General features: G+C 43.5%; 1 protein-coding gene and 1 pseudogene across 1 annotated transcript in view; both read left to right on the top strand.

Moving 5' to 3' along the window:
- Positions 1–5,662: 5,662 nt before the first annotated feature.
- LOC125639772 (coiled-coil domain-containing protein 25 pseudogene) lies at positions 5,663–6,318 on the top strand (annotated as a pseudogene).
- A 5,507-nt stretch (positions 6,319–11,825) lies between these two features.
- IL18RAP (interleukin 18 receptor accessory protein) overlaps positions 11,826–16,248 on the top strand; it is a 28,215-nt gene continuing 23,792 nt past the window's right edge. Inside the window, exons 1-2 of the mRNA XM_048857370.2 lie at positions 11,826–11,960; positions 13,920–14,069. The gene's annotated coding sequence lies outside the window, so the exon portion shown is untranslated. The remainder of the gene's footprint in view (positions 11,961–13,919; positions 14,070–16,248) is intronic.

Raw genomic sequence — 16,248 nt, 5'->3', positions numbered from 1 at the left:
CTCCTCCCTGGGCTGTAAACTGACAAACCTTTAATTCTCTGGAATAAAAGGGCTTTAGAGAATTAATATGGTAAATCTTAGGCTTTCGGTTGGAGGTGGGGAATGCTATGAGATAATTAACAGCTCCCAGGTGCTCTTGGACTGTGAATGGCCCTTCCCATGATGCTTCCATTTTATAGGCCTGGAGCACCTTTAAGACCATGACCTGGTCCCCTACTTGGAAGGACCGCTCTGACATGTTTATCATACCAGGCTTTTTGTTCTTTTTGAACATCCTGTAGGATTTCTTTAGCAAGGGCTAGAGAGGTTTGGAGGGTGTTTTGTAGGTTAGTTACAAAGTCCAGAATGTTAGTTCCTGGAAAAGGTGTAAACCCCTCCCATTGCTGCTTCACCAACAGTAATGGCCCCTTAACCTCGCGGCCATATACAAGTTCAAATGGTGAAAACCCTAAACTGGGATGGGTACAGCTCTGTAGGCAAAGAGCAACTGCTGCAACAGTAGGTCCCAATTATTGGAGTGCTCATTTAAGAATTTACGTATCATGGCCCCCAAAGTTCCACTAAACTTCTCCACCAGGCCATTTGTTTGATGATGGTAAGGGGTGGGAACCAAGTGATTCACCCCATGAGCTTCCCAAAGGCTTTCCATAGTTCCTGCCAGGAAATTAGTTCCTGCATCTGTGAGGATGTCGGAGGGCCAACCTACTCTGGCAAAAATGTCTGCTAGTGCCTGGCACACACTTTTAGCCCTAGTGTTGCTTGGAGCTACTGCTTCCAGCCATCAGGTGGCAAAATCCATGAAAGTCAGTATGTACTGCTTTCCTCTGGGTGTCTTTTTCGGAAAAGGAGCCAGAATATCTGCAGCTACTTGCTGAAATGGAACCTCAATGATGGGGAGTGGCTGGAGAGGGGCTTTGACCTGGTCTTGGGGTTTTCCCACTCATTGGCACACCTCACAAGACCGGACATAGGTAGAAACATCCTTTCCCATTCCCTCCCAATGGAATGACTTTCCCAAATGGTCTTTGGTTCTCTTCACCCCAGCATGGCCACTAGGATGATTGTGGGCTAAGCGTAATAGCTTTACCCAGTACTTAGTTGGAACTACCAACTGTCTCTGAGGATGCCAGTCTTCCTGGTGTCCACCAGAAAGAGTTTCCTTGTATAAAAGTCCTCTTTCTACAACAAACCTGGATCGTTTAGAAGAGCTGAGAGGCGGTGGGTTGCTCCGTGCCGCTGTCCAAGCTCTCTGGAGGCTTTCATCTGCTTCCTGTTTGGTCTGGAACTGTTCCCTTGATGCTGGAGACATCATTTCCTCATTGGATTGTGGATCTGGGCTTGGTCCCTCTGGAAGCGATGCAGGTGATGGGGCTGTTTCCGTTGACTGTGAACTGCTCTCTGCTGGGACACTATGTTGGGGCTCAGGCTCCAGCTGAGCCTCTTGTGTAGGGTTATCGGCTGCTGCCGGTTCAGGTTCGATGGGGCCCTCTGGTGTTGGGGTTGCAAGTACTGGATTCAGTGCTGGCAATGGGTCTGGTGCTGGTTGTTCCACCGGTTCCAGTTCTGAGACTGCCTCTGTCTGGGTCTCTCTGACTGGATCCACTACTGCTGTTGCAGACGTTGGCATGGGGTCTGGTTTCATCACCTCTGACCAGGTTCTGGTAGAAGTTTCCAGAACAGAGCTAGGTGTGACAGTTTGCTTAGCCTGGCTGTGGGTGACCATTCCCACCCTCTTGGCTAGCTTCACATGATTGGCCAAGTCTTCCCCCAAACAGCATGGGGATGGGATAATCATCATAGATTGCAAAAGTCCACATTCCTGACCAGCCTTTGTACTGGACCGGCAACTTGGCTGTAGGCAAGTCAAAAGAGTTTGACTTGAAGGGTTGAATTGTCACTTGGACCTCTGGGTCAATTAAATTGGGGTCCACTAAGGAACCATGGATAGCCGACACTTGTGCTCCAGTGTCCCTCCACGCGGTGACCTTCTTTCCGTCCACACTCAGTTTCCCTCTGCTCTGAGGGTATCTGGCAGGTATCTGGGCCTGAGGACCTCTGGTGTGATTCTGGTGCAATGAACTTTTGGGGTTCTTGGGGCAGTTGGCCTTTACATGGCCAAGCTCGTTACATTTAAAACATCGTCCAGCTGACGGGTCACTGGGGCGAGGTGGGTTGCTGGAGAATGGTGTGGCAGGACGATAACGTGTCTGGAGTGTTCCTTGGGGTGTAGTTGTGGCCTTGGGCTGCCCCTGGTAGTAGGGTTTGGTCTGAGGTTATCCCTTCTGGTATCCCCTCCAACTGCGACCAGGGTTGTTTCTCTCTCTTCCCTCCACCCGTTTTGTTCCGGTTTGCCCCACCTTTCTGGCAGTCTGGGACTGCGCATATTGATCAGCATAAGAAGCAAGACTTTCCGCTGAGTCCATTTTCTTAACCCATAAACACTGTTTTATATCCTCCTTGGACATATTCAGGAATTGCTCCTGAGTCATCAAATCACACATTCCTTCAGAGCTAGTTACACCCCTTCCTTTGACCCATTTATCTAATAGATCCTTCATCTGGTTTATATAAGCCACATTACTTAGTCCAGGTCCTCTCTTAAGGGCTCTAAATTTTACTCTGTAAGTTTCAGATGTAACTTGAAATTCCTTTAAAACCAAGTCCTTGAATTTATTATAGTCAGAAGCCTCATCAATAGGCATCTTATTGAATATGTCAGTCAATTTTGCGACCAATGTGGTCATCTTGTAAGCTTCAGATATTTTATGGAGTGTGCACAGTCTCTCAAGGGTGAGAAAATATTCAGTAATATCACTGGATTCATCATACTGTGGACATAGTCATTCCCATTTGTGGATTGTTGGGTAAAGATTGTTAGGGTTATCTGGTATATTCTGCTGAGCCTTTGGCTTCTCCATTTCCAGTGCATGCTTCCTCTCTTTTTCCTTCTCCTCCAGTTCCTTTTCCCTTGCCTCCATAGCTCTCTGGTGGGCAGCCTCTCGGGCTTTTTCTGCCTCTTTCACTGCCTCCAGTCTGGTTAACTCCACTTTGTGTTGTGCCTTGGTTTCTGTCATCCTAGCCTCCCTGTTTTTAACTAACTTTACCTTTTTAACTAACTAACCCGAGAGTTAGAAAGAAAACCATAAAACAAAACCAAAAATCCTGGCTTGCAAAATTGTGCTGTAACATGATACCTATGTTCTCTGACAGCTATTCTCAGCCTACAGAAAAATCCTTTGTTTAAAAAAAACCTAACACCTCTGTCTCCAGGCAAATAGACAGAAAACCCTCTAGCTGCTCTCAGCTTAAAAAAAAAACCTCTTCAGGTCTGTGAAAAACTTGTGAATTTCCCTGCAGGAAGTTAACTACCCTGCCTTTAGGTAGAGAAACTCCAGCTCAAAAAAGAAAAATCCCTTTGTAAAAAACTAACACCTCTGTCTCCAGGCAAAGACACAGAATCTACAGCTGCAATCCTCTTTTACAAAACCTTTTAAAATCCTGCTGTGCTTCTGGTTCAAAATGATCTCAAAACGATCTAAAAAAAAAAAATCTCAAAATGATCCCACCGCTCTGCCACCATGTCAAGGTTCCTTCCCCACTCTGAACTCTAGGGTACAGATATGGGGACCTGCATGAAAGACCCTCCTAAGCTTATTCTTAAGAGCTTAGGTTAAAAACTTCCCCAATGTACAAACTTTTTCTTGTCCTTGAACCGTATGCTGCCACCACCAAGCATGTTTAACAAAGAACAGGGAAAAAGCCCACTTGGAGACGTCTTCCCCTCAAAATATCCCCCCAAGCCCGACACTCCCTTTCCTGGGGAAGGCTTGATAAAAATCCTCACCAATTGGTACAGGTGAACACAGACCCAAACCCTTGGATCTTAAGAACAATGAAAAATCAATCAGGTGCTTAAAAGAAGAATTTTAATTAAAGAAAAGGTAAAAGAATCACTTCTGTAAAATCAGGATGGTAGATACCTTACAGGGTAATCAGATTCAAAACATAGAGAATCTCTCTAGGCAAAACCTCAAGTTACAAAAAGACACAAAAACAGGAATATACATTCCATCCAGCACAGCTATTTTACCAGCCATTAAACAAAAGGAAATCTAACACATTTCTAGCTAGATTACTTACTAATTTAACAGAGTTTCTGAGACTGCATTCCTGATCTGTTCCCGGCAAAAGCATCACACGGACAGACCCTTTGTTTTCCCCCCTCCAGCTTTGAAAGTATCTTGTCTCCTCCTTGGTCATTTTGGTCAGGTGCCAGCGAGGTTATCTTAGCTTCTTAACCCTTTACAGGTGAAAGGGTTTTGCTTCTGGCCAGAAGGGATTTTATAGCACTGTATACAGAAAGGTGGTTACCCTTCCCTTTATTTTTATGACAGGTTGCTTCTGCTTACACCAGCTGTCAAGGTTCCTTCCTCACTCTGAACTCTAGGGTACAGATGTGGGGACCTGCATGAAAACCTCCTAAGCTTACTTTTACCAGCTTAGGTTAAAACTTCCCCAAGGTACAAATTATTTTACCCTTTGCCCTTGGATTTTCACTGCCACCACCAAACTTTATCTGGGTTCCTGAAAAAACGTAGTTTGGACACATCTTTCCCCCCAAAATCCTCCCAACCCTTGCACCCCACTTCCTGGGGAAGGTTTGATAAAAATCCTCACCAATTTGCATAGGTGACCACAGACCCAAACCCTTGGATCTTAGAACAATGAAAAATCATTCAGTTTTCTTACAAGAAGACTTTTAATAGAAATAAAAAGAAATCACCTCTGTAAAATCAGGATGGTAGATACCTTACAGGGTAATTAGATTCAAACATAGAGAATCCCTCTAGGCAAAACCTTAATTTACAAAAAAGACACACAGACAGGAATATTCGTTCTATTCAGCACAACTATTTTCTCAGCCATTTAAAGAAATCATAATCTAACACATACCTAGCTCGATTACGTACTAAGTTCTAAGACTCCATTCCTGTTCTGTCTCCGGCAAAAACATCACACAGACACACACAGACCCTTTGTTTTTCTCCTTCTTCCCAGCTTTTGAAAGTATCTTGTCTCCTCATTGGTCATTGTGGTCAGGTGCCAGCGAGGTTACCTTTAGCTTCTTAACCCTTTACAGGTGAGAGGATTTTTCCTCTCGCCAGGAGGGATTTTAAAGGGGTTTACTCTTTCCTTTATATTTATGACACCAGCTTTTTTAAAAAATCACTTCTTTCTAAGTGACAAAGTTGAAAATTGTAAAAGTAAATGTTGTTTTAAGAAAATTGATCTCAAAAATATCTTTTAAACACTCCAACATGTTGTGGATATTAGCTTTGCTCTGTCCCCACCCACAGACTTTCTATCTGTACATTACTATATCTAGGTACTGGCCTTTTGCTGGCCAGAAGTCGGGGCGAGACAAGCGTCCTCCCGCCGGGAGCGGGCCGTGGAGCCGGGAGCAGCCTGGGCTGGCCGGCTGAGGAGCCCGGACTCAGCCGCTGCCGCCATGGTGTTCTACTTCACCTCCAGCGTTGTTCCCTCCGTTTACACAATTGGTAATTGATTGGTAATTGATTGGTCCTGCTTTGAGCAGGGGGTTGGACTAGATGACCTCCTGAGGTCCCTTCCAACCCTGATATTCTATGATTCTATGATTTACATGGGAAAAGATAAATATTAAAATGAAGACCTGATAAAATATGGCTGGACTGAAGATATTTGGTTTCATGTGGATAAGCTCTCCTCTGCACACATGTACCTCCGATTACACAAGGGGCAAACAGTGGATGATATTCCCAAAGAAGTTTTGATAGACTGCGCCCATCTAGTGAAGGCCAATAGCAATCAAGGCTGCAAAATGAACAACATCAATGTGGTGTGTACGCTGTGGACCAACCTGAAGAAAACGGCTGACATGGATGTGGGACAGATAGGGTTTCACAGACAAAAGGATGTGAGAACAGTGACAGTGGAGAAGAAGGTGAATGAGATACTGAACAGGCTAGAGAAGGCCAAAGTGGAGCGGTTCCCTGACCTGGCTGCTGAGAAGGAAGCCCGGGACAGAGAGGAGAGGAATGAGAAAAAAGCCCAGATCCAAGAGGTGAAACGGAAAGAGAAGGAGGAAATGAAGAAAAAGAAAGAAATGGAAGCTCTCAGGAGCTACTCTTCACTAATGAAGTCTGAGAACATGTCTTCCAACCAGGATGGCAATGATGCAGATGACTTCATGTGAATTGGGCACTCTCCCCTTTCTGAATCGTGAGATGGACTCCATGTCTTAATTTTTCACCCTCAATAAGATGCCAAAAAACCAAATTCTGACTTCAGTTTCAGACCCTGTTTGATGAGGATAGTCCTAAACTGGACTGGGCTACACGCATGGCTCCGCTTTTCTAAAGGATTAACTTTGCAAATAGAGTGTTGGGGTTTGAAAAGCCCATAAGCCGACTCGGAACACTTGACTAAGTAACTCGTGATGTGGTGTGGATAATAGTACATTCAGAATGATGGTGTAACTATCGCAACATGTGTATATATGTTAGAATTAAAATCATAACAGCTGTTAAAGCAAAAAAAACAAAACAAAACAAGAACACTGGCCTTTTACCTAAGTGCCTATGATGCATGGTGCAACCATGATTGGGAAATTCCCTAACTCTGTGGCTTGTACTTTTCTGCAGCAAATTAGAATAATCTGCACGGAATGAAGTGCCTTCTACTATAATACAAAGTAGAAACTGGGGCGTTTAATTCACTGGGCTAAATTCTGCTCTGTTATATGCATGTAACCGCCCTGACTTCACAGTCTGCTAGGTGTGAATTTTCCTCTCAACCGTCTCAATTTCTGGCGCCTACTGCTAAAGCAGCACTAGCAGCTCTGACTCATGCTAGGAAACGGAATTAAGGGTTGGAAAATTCTTTACCTACTCTGTGAGTGTGTGGCATTAACCAGAGCCCAGGATGGGAGTGATGTGCAGCTACATTACCCCAGTGGGGTATCACAAACCTATGGAGGCACAATCCCTCCCAGCGCTCTAGGCACTGCCTGGTAAGTGTGCACTCTTTTCCCCTCACTTTGGTCAGTCAGCTTCACAAGCCAGCAAGGGGCAGAGGTGGTGGAGCCATGGGCCCATCTTTTCCCCTGTTATTCATACAGGAAGTAATCACTGTGCTTTCCTGAGCAGAGTCACTGTAATTACCTTTGGCCATTGCACTAGGTATGCAAGACGTGGTGGGCAGAAGGGGAGAGAGGGGAAGACTCCTTGAGTTTGCCTTTTTCCTTCCTCCTGCGTACTTGCTTTAGAGATACAGCTAATCTGGTCCTGTAAAATAGAGATGGGTGGAGACAATGGTTTTAGTATCCATCTTACTTTTAAAACATGGATAGAAGCTAAGGCTCGGGTTTGGATTTGACATTCTTGAAATCTGATAAGATTTTGAGGCAAAATGGTGGAAATCTCATTAGATCAGCTGATCTTGTGATAAGCTTTGATTCAGAACCCTTCGAGACTTGTCCTCCCAAGACTTCCACTCTGTCTGAACTGGTACCATAAAAATTAGACCCTTTCCAGCCAGGGCCAGATTTCTAATTAGGCACAGTAGGCATGTGCCTAGGGGTGCCAGAGTTCTAGGGGTGCCTAAAAGTTAAAAGTGGGTTAAAAGTTTCATTTTTTAAGGAAAACACAAAGGTCAGCTATAGGCATGGGAGGCACTGAAGATGCTGTGCCTAGGGGCATGTAAGGTGTAAATCTGACCCTATTTCCAACCTTAGATCTGTTCTAGAATCAAACCTATAGGGCCTGGTGCAGCTTAAATATGACCTTTATCTCCGGTATTCAAAGGGGTCAGGGTTTGAGTTTTGGACTGTTCCTTCCTATACATTTGAATGAAACAAATACATTATTTGGAGATTATTACACTCACTGTTGTGAAAGTAGAATGAATTATATTGAAATTATAATTCATTAAAGAAATGCATCTGGTGGGTTTGTTGAAATATAGTTGTCAGGAAGGGAAACATTAAGGAGTGTGAGACAATGGGTCCTCAAACTAATTAACTTAGAGCTCCTACTGAGCTAGGAGATTGATAAATGTTAGTATGCAAATAAGATATGTATGTATATTTGTCAGTTTCTGCTTCCTTTTGTCTCTTATGTTAAATTGGCTTTGGCTTATCTGTATAAATAGGTTAGCTTGAGCCTTTGCAGAGGGCTCACATATCTGGTTGCATTGGCAAAGCGCTTTGCTAATAAACAGACTGGTCTGACAAATTCTGTGAGCCTTGGATCTGACTTTGAAACTGCCTAAAAGTGTGCAGTAAGTATTATGGGAGTGGGGTGGGGGAGAGAAATAACCATTGCATGCAATGGTGTCAGCCATGGCTTGACTGCTCTTGTCCATGTTGTGCTCCATGAGCTCCTCAGGAATTCATGCCCCAAGGAGGGAGTGAGACATGGCTACGCTTTTAGATAGTGTTTGTTGACCTGACCTGTGTGTCAGCTGGTAAAGAGGAAGGTTTGGGGGGGGGGATCGTTGCAGAGAAGTGTTTTAATGTACACATTTCTGACAAGTGTGAACGACCATAAAATAAAGGAATGAAAGCGCCAAGAGCTAGAACCAAGTGCTAGAGAGGAAGAATGGACTTGTGGACAAGGTGCTGGCTTCAGGCTAATAATACCTGGCTTCAGTTCCTGTTCAGTGTTCTGTTGTAAGCTAGGGCAAGTCACTTGATCTTTCCACACCTCAGTTCTCCATTTGTGAAATGCGGATAACTATTACCTTCCTTTCTTCCAACCTACGTCTGTTTTGTCTTTTAGATTGTAAGCACACTGGGGCAGGGACTGTCTCTTCTTACCATTTGTATGTATCGTGCCTAGCACAATGGGGCTCTGATCTTGGTGGGAGGGCTATGTTTTTCATGAATATAAAAAATAATAATCATATGCTTTTGACATATTATGGCTGTCCTTGTGTTGAAAGGACTAATTTTCACTTGTTGGGGTTTGAGCACCAGTAGTTTGCAGTCGCAAGTCATCAGTGAAACATTTGTTGAGAGATTCTAGAGATATCACTTTAAAAAGCTTTGAGAATTAGTACAGGTGACGATCAGTAAGGATCCTTGTAACGCGCTGAAAGGGGATTGCTGCCTCTTATGTTTTATTAAATTTAAAAATTACCCTTTTAAAAGTAGAGCTTTCCGATTATTCAAAGCAATCAACTTCTCCTTTCCTACAGCGCAAACCTTTTCACAGATGCCAGGCATACTGTAGATGAGCACTAAGAATACCAAAAAAAAAAGTAAAATAACAAAACAAAATGGCCCCACCATCGTTGCCTGTCTGAGGGCTCAGTTCCGCAAGGTGCAGCAGACTGCCTGTGGAGTGCTGTGCACCCTCTAACCCTCATTGACTGCATTGGATGTTGAGGACACTCAGCATTTCTCAAAAGGTGCTCAGCATCTTGGCCATTGACCATGGGAATGTGTGTGTATGTGTAAATCTATGGCAATATTGGACTGACTTTTATAACCCTCTTAGAGCAAGAAGTCCATATTTTACTCCTCATGATGGCAAGATCCTGAGCAAAGTGTGCATCCAACAGTCAGGGAAGCCATTGTGGCAGCAAGAAAGAGCTACATATGTAAAGAGAAGGACCAAGCCCTAATGTTTTTGATAGACGCGTTCACATGGCTGGACCTCTGGACCCATATGGAGCCACACTGAAGCCTGTGAGGTTGTATGAAGGGTGTTCAGGGTCAGGCCTATGTGATGTCACTATGCCTTACTGGGAGGGTGAGAACAGGCTGGAGCAGGATGTGGTAGCCCATGTTTTTTTGGCACAGAGAATAGGATGCAGGAAATATGGCATATATTGCTCAGTTAAGGAGTGGGTGTCAGACTGTCTGGAATGGCTCATGAAACGTTGGTGTCAACCTCAGGGCAGGTTTCAGAGTAGCAGTCGTGTTAGTCTGTATTCGCAAAAAGAAAAGGAGGATTTGTGGCACCTTAGAGACGTTCACGAAAGCTCATGCTCAGATAAATTGGTTAGTCTCTAAGGTGCCACAAATCCTCCTTTTCTTTTTGCGAACCTCAGGGCAGACTGTGAAGAAGCAGGACACAAACCCCAAACGGGCCGTGAGTTCCATACTTAGATTTCACCAACCACGTCTCGAGTACAAATGCCTCAAGCACTACAACAGTCTTACCATGGAGTCACAGACAGCCTATCTTGCCACCCAGGCAAACCTGCCCTTGTGATTAGATGGTCCCTTGTGTGAAAAATAGAATATTCCCCTTACTCCCAGCACAGGCGCCGACTTTTATTTTTCCCCAGGGGTGCTCCACCCCAGCTCTGCCCTGAGGCCTCTCTCCTCCCTGACGCCTCACCCTCCCTCCACCTCTTCCCGCCCCTACTCTGCCTACTCCCCCCGAGGCCCTGCCCTCGCCTCAGCTCATCCCACCCCTGCTCCACCTCCTTCCCCAAGTGCCTCCCGCCAGCTGCCGAACAGCAGATCGGCAGCTGATTGGTGGCCCTGCTAAACAGCTGTGGCTGGTGGGTGCTGAGCACCTCCTATCTTTTTCCTGTGGGTGCTTGAACCCCGGAGCACCCACGGAGTTGGCGCCTATGCCTCCCAGTCCCAAAGGACCAGTCAGTTACCCCAGATCAATTGTACTTTAGATCTCTCACCAAAGACAATGCTTGTAGCCCATCCTGTAATTAACTAAAGATTTATTAACTAGGAAAAAGAAATAGTTATTTACAAGGCTAAAGCAGCTAAACATGCACACACAGATGAGTTAGTCTTAGGTTTCAAAAGTAATAGAAGCTGCTATGATATGCAAGCTCTATATGTCCTCTAGGGCTAACCCAAGCCAAGCAGCTTGGGGATTCCTTGCTTAAAGTTAGAAATGTTGCCCACTCCAAATTCCAAGCAGCACAGTGATACAGTTCCTTCTGGTCAGGGATTTTTATTTTCTTCCCCCAGAGCTCAAAGTGGGATGGGACGAGTGTTTGTGCACGTCCCTTCTTCATGGATGTGGGGGAAGCAATCAACAAAGTGGCTTGACCACTAACGTGCCAAATAGCTCATCCAATGTCTATGGGCTTTTTTTGTAGGGCAGGAGGTGACACCTTGTGTGGTAAATTAGTATTTCACACTTAGTAATCCTTCTCTCCTGCCTGGGTGGGGTGTATGTCCAGTTTAATAGCAAACACTTTTTTAAAATTACAAAACAAACACTTAAATATTGGTTTAATATTCTGTATCCTTTATAACATGGGATACAGATATTATAAATGAGATTAATGCGTGTAGTAACTCACAAAGTCTAAACACTAAATGCTTTCTCATAAACTTACCACCTATTTTAACAACGCTAACACACAAGTGAGCCTAGCTGGTTTCCAGCTATTCATTTGTCAATGTTCATTGAAGCACAGGGGCCTTGGCATGAGCTGGCACTTGATTTGCCAGTGTCACAATGGGATCCAGCAGTTTGAAGAGATCACTGGTTAAAAAAATGTACTTATTTTGCTGACAGTTATGCTTTATTATACAAGCATGCTGATCTTTTGTATATTGAAGAGATTTGGTATTTTATAAACAGAAAATTTTATAAAGTAAATTTTATAAAACATTATCAGCATTTTGGCAAACCTCACCCCCCAAAAAACTTTCTTTGTTCTTCCTGCTGTGAAATGAAACAAAATAGCCCACAAGCTTTTCGTGTGGCTAGCAACAGATTTTAAAGAAATGACAGGCTCTTGTCTTTCATCAGAAGGTTACATAGTTTTTCTGTTCTTACGAGAAAACTAGCCGGAAATTGAGTTTGAACATTTTACAACTACATTGAGAAAGGAAGGGATGATGACTTTGAGGTAAAGGAAATTCCTGTAAAGGAAACAACTTCACAGCTAGAACTAACCACAACTCTTATCATGCATGGTAGTATGTGCAGGTAAGATTTTTAGATATTTCTTATTTCAAGTCATATTTTTAACTGCTATTTCCAAACACTGTCTTCCCCCCTGCTTTTTGTCTATTTTATTGGCTGGTTGGTTTTATTTTAATTATATATATATATATTGTAATATTATCTTTCAGTGCTCATGCAACCATGGCAGTATGCAGTATGCATATTTTAGGAAGTTGTCTAGTTTTTGCTTCTTTTCCGGACGTATCTGGCTTTTCTCATCTCTATATTGCTACCTTCAATCACCTTCTTGCTCTTCACATCTGAGTCTGCTCTCCATTACACTGATGTGCATCAGGAGTGACTCGGCTGAAGTCACTGGCAATGCACGGATGTGAAACTGCTGTAAATGAGCGAGATCAGACTCAGGACAATAAACTCTCAGTTGTTAGCATGCCGTTCTGCACTAGATCTTCAAGGGCTATCCTGACACTGAATAGGGCTATCCTGACACTGAATCTCTCATGAACTGGATTGTGATTTCTTTGGATCAAAGATGCTATATAAATAAACAATATGTAGTGTTACATAGGCTTGCTATTAGTCTGCAAGAAACCTCGAGGATCAGAAATACTGGTAGGGTAATACGGTTCATTCACTTTTTGCCTTCATTCCTTTACCACAGGAAATTAAGATAAGATTGCAATAATTATTTTGTATCTGAAAGGCTCTCCACAAACTGAATCAATATCCTGGCTGGTGGGTGAGGAAGTTAGTTTTCTTCCCCATGAACTGTAGTAGGGAAATTTGTCCCCTTAAAGTGAATATTCCATACATATCCAGAGAACACTAGCTCTGCATACAAAGGATGGATTGATCAAAAGAGGTTCTTTACTTTGTCCCCTGCACTCAGATCCCCGCTATGAGACCATGCGCACTGCCACACAGGGACAGAACCCACTTCAAAATAGTTAGCCTTTAGGGGAATGCAGACAAGCCCTTCTGTTCCAGCACCCTAAAACCTAGACTAAAAAAGCCCCACCTTCCTAGTTGCCCCTCAGTTCCTCTCTATCTCTGGCACCTCTTTTAAGCCACCTGAGTAGATGGATCTTCATGGATCCACAGAGGCAATGCATTCAGAGAACAAGGGTGACTTTGGTAAGCATCCTCTTTTTCTCCTCCATTGTCCTGAAGACTCTGGCTTTGAGAGACTAGGTAGCAATGATGATCCTCAGGAGTAAGAATTGAGAAGTGACTTAAATACTGCCTAAATGGACCATTCTTTCTGAGCTGTGCTCTAGCAGTAAAAATGTAACATTTTGTAAAGGTATGAATCAAAGTGCAAGTAAGAACCTCCACATGCCTCGTGAGAACCAAGAGTCAATCCCCTGTATTCCCTGGTTACTCTTTTCAAACCATCCTAACATAAATCCCCAGTAGAGAGAGGATTGGATTCTCTTTTCACTCAGGCGGGTGGAAAGAGAGGAACAGAGGCACAGTTTCAGGGGGTGGGAGGACAGGCCATGTGTACTCTGGATTCTAGAATACTAGACCAGAGGGAAATTCAGCCCAATGGCTAACTGCTTTCAAATGTAATCCGTCATTGTTTGGCAGGGCATGCAGTCTCTGAAGGGGGCTCTCCAGAGGCAATGTTATAAAGGAGATGAAATTAATACCTTTAGAGCTGGTTGAAAAATGTAAGTATATTTCATGAAAATTTTCTTCTTTTTAAATGAATAATTTAAAAATACATATTTTTTCAACCAACTCTAAGTACATTCCACCAGGTTATCTCCATGAATGCCAAAACTTCAGCATTGCTTCATGCTTCTCTCCAAATTCTCATCTAAGTGATGGGATTATTCTTCCATAGGAGGTTTCACCTGCAAGCAACCTGTATTGCCAGGGCAATAGACAAGATAATGTATTAAGTGGTTTTAATCATGAATTGTCTGAGTTTCTTCATTAATTTAGATGCTTATGCTTCTTGGTCTTGTCATGTAGCTCATTATCCTTGGAAAGCTATATCTAGCCAGATGTGGCAGAAGCAGAATTAGCCTTTGGGCCTCATGAAGCCTTTGGTGATGGGCTCCTGTGATCTGGGGGAGCTGACAAAGTGAAGAATCTCAGCTTTTATTTTTATTTTTAATAAAGGTAAGTCTCTAGCCCTTTCCCTTGTGAAGATAGCCTTGAATAAGAAATCAATGCAAACCAATAGGTAGCAGTGAAAGGAACAAATGGCTGCGCTGTACTTCAGCAGCAGGAGACTTCACAATCTCTTCCTGACACTCATCCCAAAGTTAACTGATTAATACCGTGTATCTCAAAGAATCATCTTGCTGACCCTTCCCCAAGCTCCTCAAACCAGCCTCCTGTCAAGTGGTGTGATTGTGGTGAAAATGCATCTGTTTTCTTTGTAGTGTGGAGGCTTTGCTTAGCTGTCTCCCAGGCCCACCCCCAAAATGCTAAATCTGGCTTTGGACAAAAGTGTTAGAGAGTGTATGATTTCTCCCTGGCTGCCTCCTCAGCAGGTCAGCGGGAGAGACTTTCCTCCTCCTAAGAAGGGGGCTGGATGTTGGCTGTTAGGAGGAGGAACCTGGTGGAAGGAATGAGTCTCATTTGGTTACTGGAAATTTGGTGTAGGTGCATGTGTGTGACAGTTAGGATACACATCAAAAGAGTGTCCTGGTTATGATTTTACCCAAAATACAGAAAAAGTACCATTGACTTAGAAAAGATAAATACACTATGGGATGTCGTCACATGAAGTTCTGACCTAACCACTGTCCAAATGCTCTTCTGCTGCACTTTCTGCCACTGGGATGGCTGTCTTCTGAATGAATACAGCATAAAGCAGAGGAAGCCCTGCCTCCTGATTCAGCCTAGCCCAAGACCCCCAGAATGGCAGCTTCATGATGATTTTAAAAGCCATGAGAAATGGGCAAGATGAGCAGGAGCCAATTTAGTATCAAAACAGAGGAGGGAAATGAGAACCATATTTGTCAGGAATAAAGACAAACAGCAGGCCCTGTTTAGTTTCTGGCATGTGGCTGCAGCTCACCTCTCTGTGTAGCATAGTTGCCCCAAAGGCTGCAAAATGGGAGTGTGTTCATTAATGCCACTGATGTAAAATAAACTGGGTGAAGTACAGCCCTCTGCTTGTGTGAGTGGGACCTGATTTGCATAATGTGCCCACAGATCAAAAAACTCACCCAGGGATTTTTCTTCAGCCTGAGTCACAGCCTGATACACAGATTTGCAAGTGCAGTGTCACTTGATGGGCTGATGAAGGATGTCAAAAAAAGTGTATATAGCCAAAGTTCACACAGTTCAAGAGTAGCTAACACATGGTGTTTGATCAGTTTTACTGAGAAGCTAAATAGCTCAATTCAAGCCTTGTATGATGCCTAGACACTGCAGAGGTAGACACTGTATACATGCAAAAAATGTTATTAATTATTATGCTGGATGTCACACTGAACAACTGTCTTGCCAGGAAGAATTATAGCTGCAACTATGGTGGGGTTATTGGGCATATTGCCAACTTGCTTTGAGAACGTGGCTGGGTTTTTTTATATTATAGCTGCAATGGCTATTGGAAACTCTGTTCCTGCTGTGAATCTGTGCTTTTTTGTTGGTGCAGATAACTCATACTGCCTGGAAGGCTGTGCTAGACCAGAGTTAGCCTAGGAAGGAGCCTACATTAATTTACAAACCGAAAGGTCACTTTATCAGTCATCTAAATCATTTGATTAGATGGAAGCAAAACAGTCACCTGGGACATATCAGTGAGAGGGTGCAATTCTAGCATTCAAAACATTGGTGCAATTCTAGCAAGACAGTGGTCTAAATCCTCTTAGGAGAGACTGGGTCAGAGGTGGGACTGAATGAAAACAGAGTGTGGCTTATGCGTATAGGGAGCTGCTCTCATGTAGCCGTGAAGAAAGCAGTTGTAAACCAAGGATCACAGCCTAGGTTGCTGTAAACTGACATAACTCAATTGACTTCAATGGAGCAACAATGATTTACACCAGTTGAAGAGCTGACCCATAAATGTTTAATTAGTGCCTAATTCACCCTTTGGGCACACTATCAGGCTAACTGCATGCACAAATGCTTTTGAAAATCTGGCTCTACATCTATCTCTCCCTATACAACTTGTTTTAATTGAAGTTTGCAGTACGTATATATGGTCCACCATGGATCTGCACAAAATGCTCTGCATGACCAAAACATGGCACATACCAATTTTCAAAAAGACATGATCACTTGGGGGGAAATGCTGTTTACCATTTTTATTAGGACTTTCAAGCAATTAAAAAAATTAATCGCG

Source organism: Caretta caretta, chromosome 1 (assembly GCF_965140235.1).
Source record: "Caretta caretta isolate rCarCar2 chromosome 1, rCarCar1.hap1, whole genome shotgun sequence".
Taxonomy (NCBI): domain Eukaryota; kingdom Metazoa; phylum Chordata; order Testudines; family Cheloniidae; genus Caretta; species Caretta caretta.
Note: the sequence above shows the minus strand (reverse complement) of the source record. Positions and strands in the feature narration are given on the sequence as shown.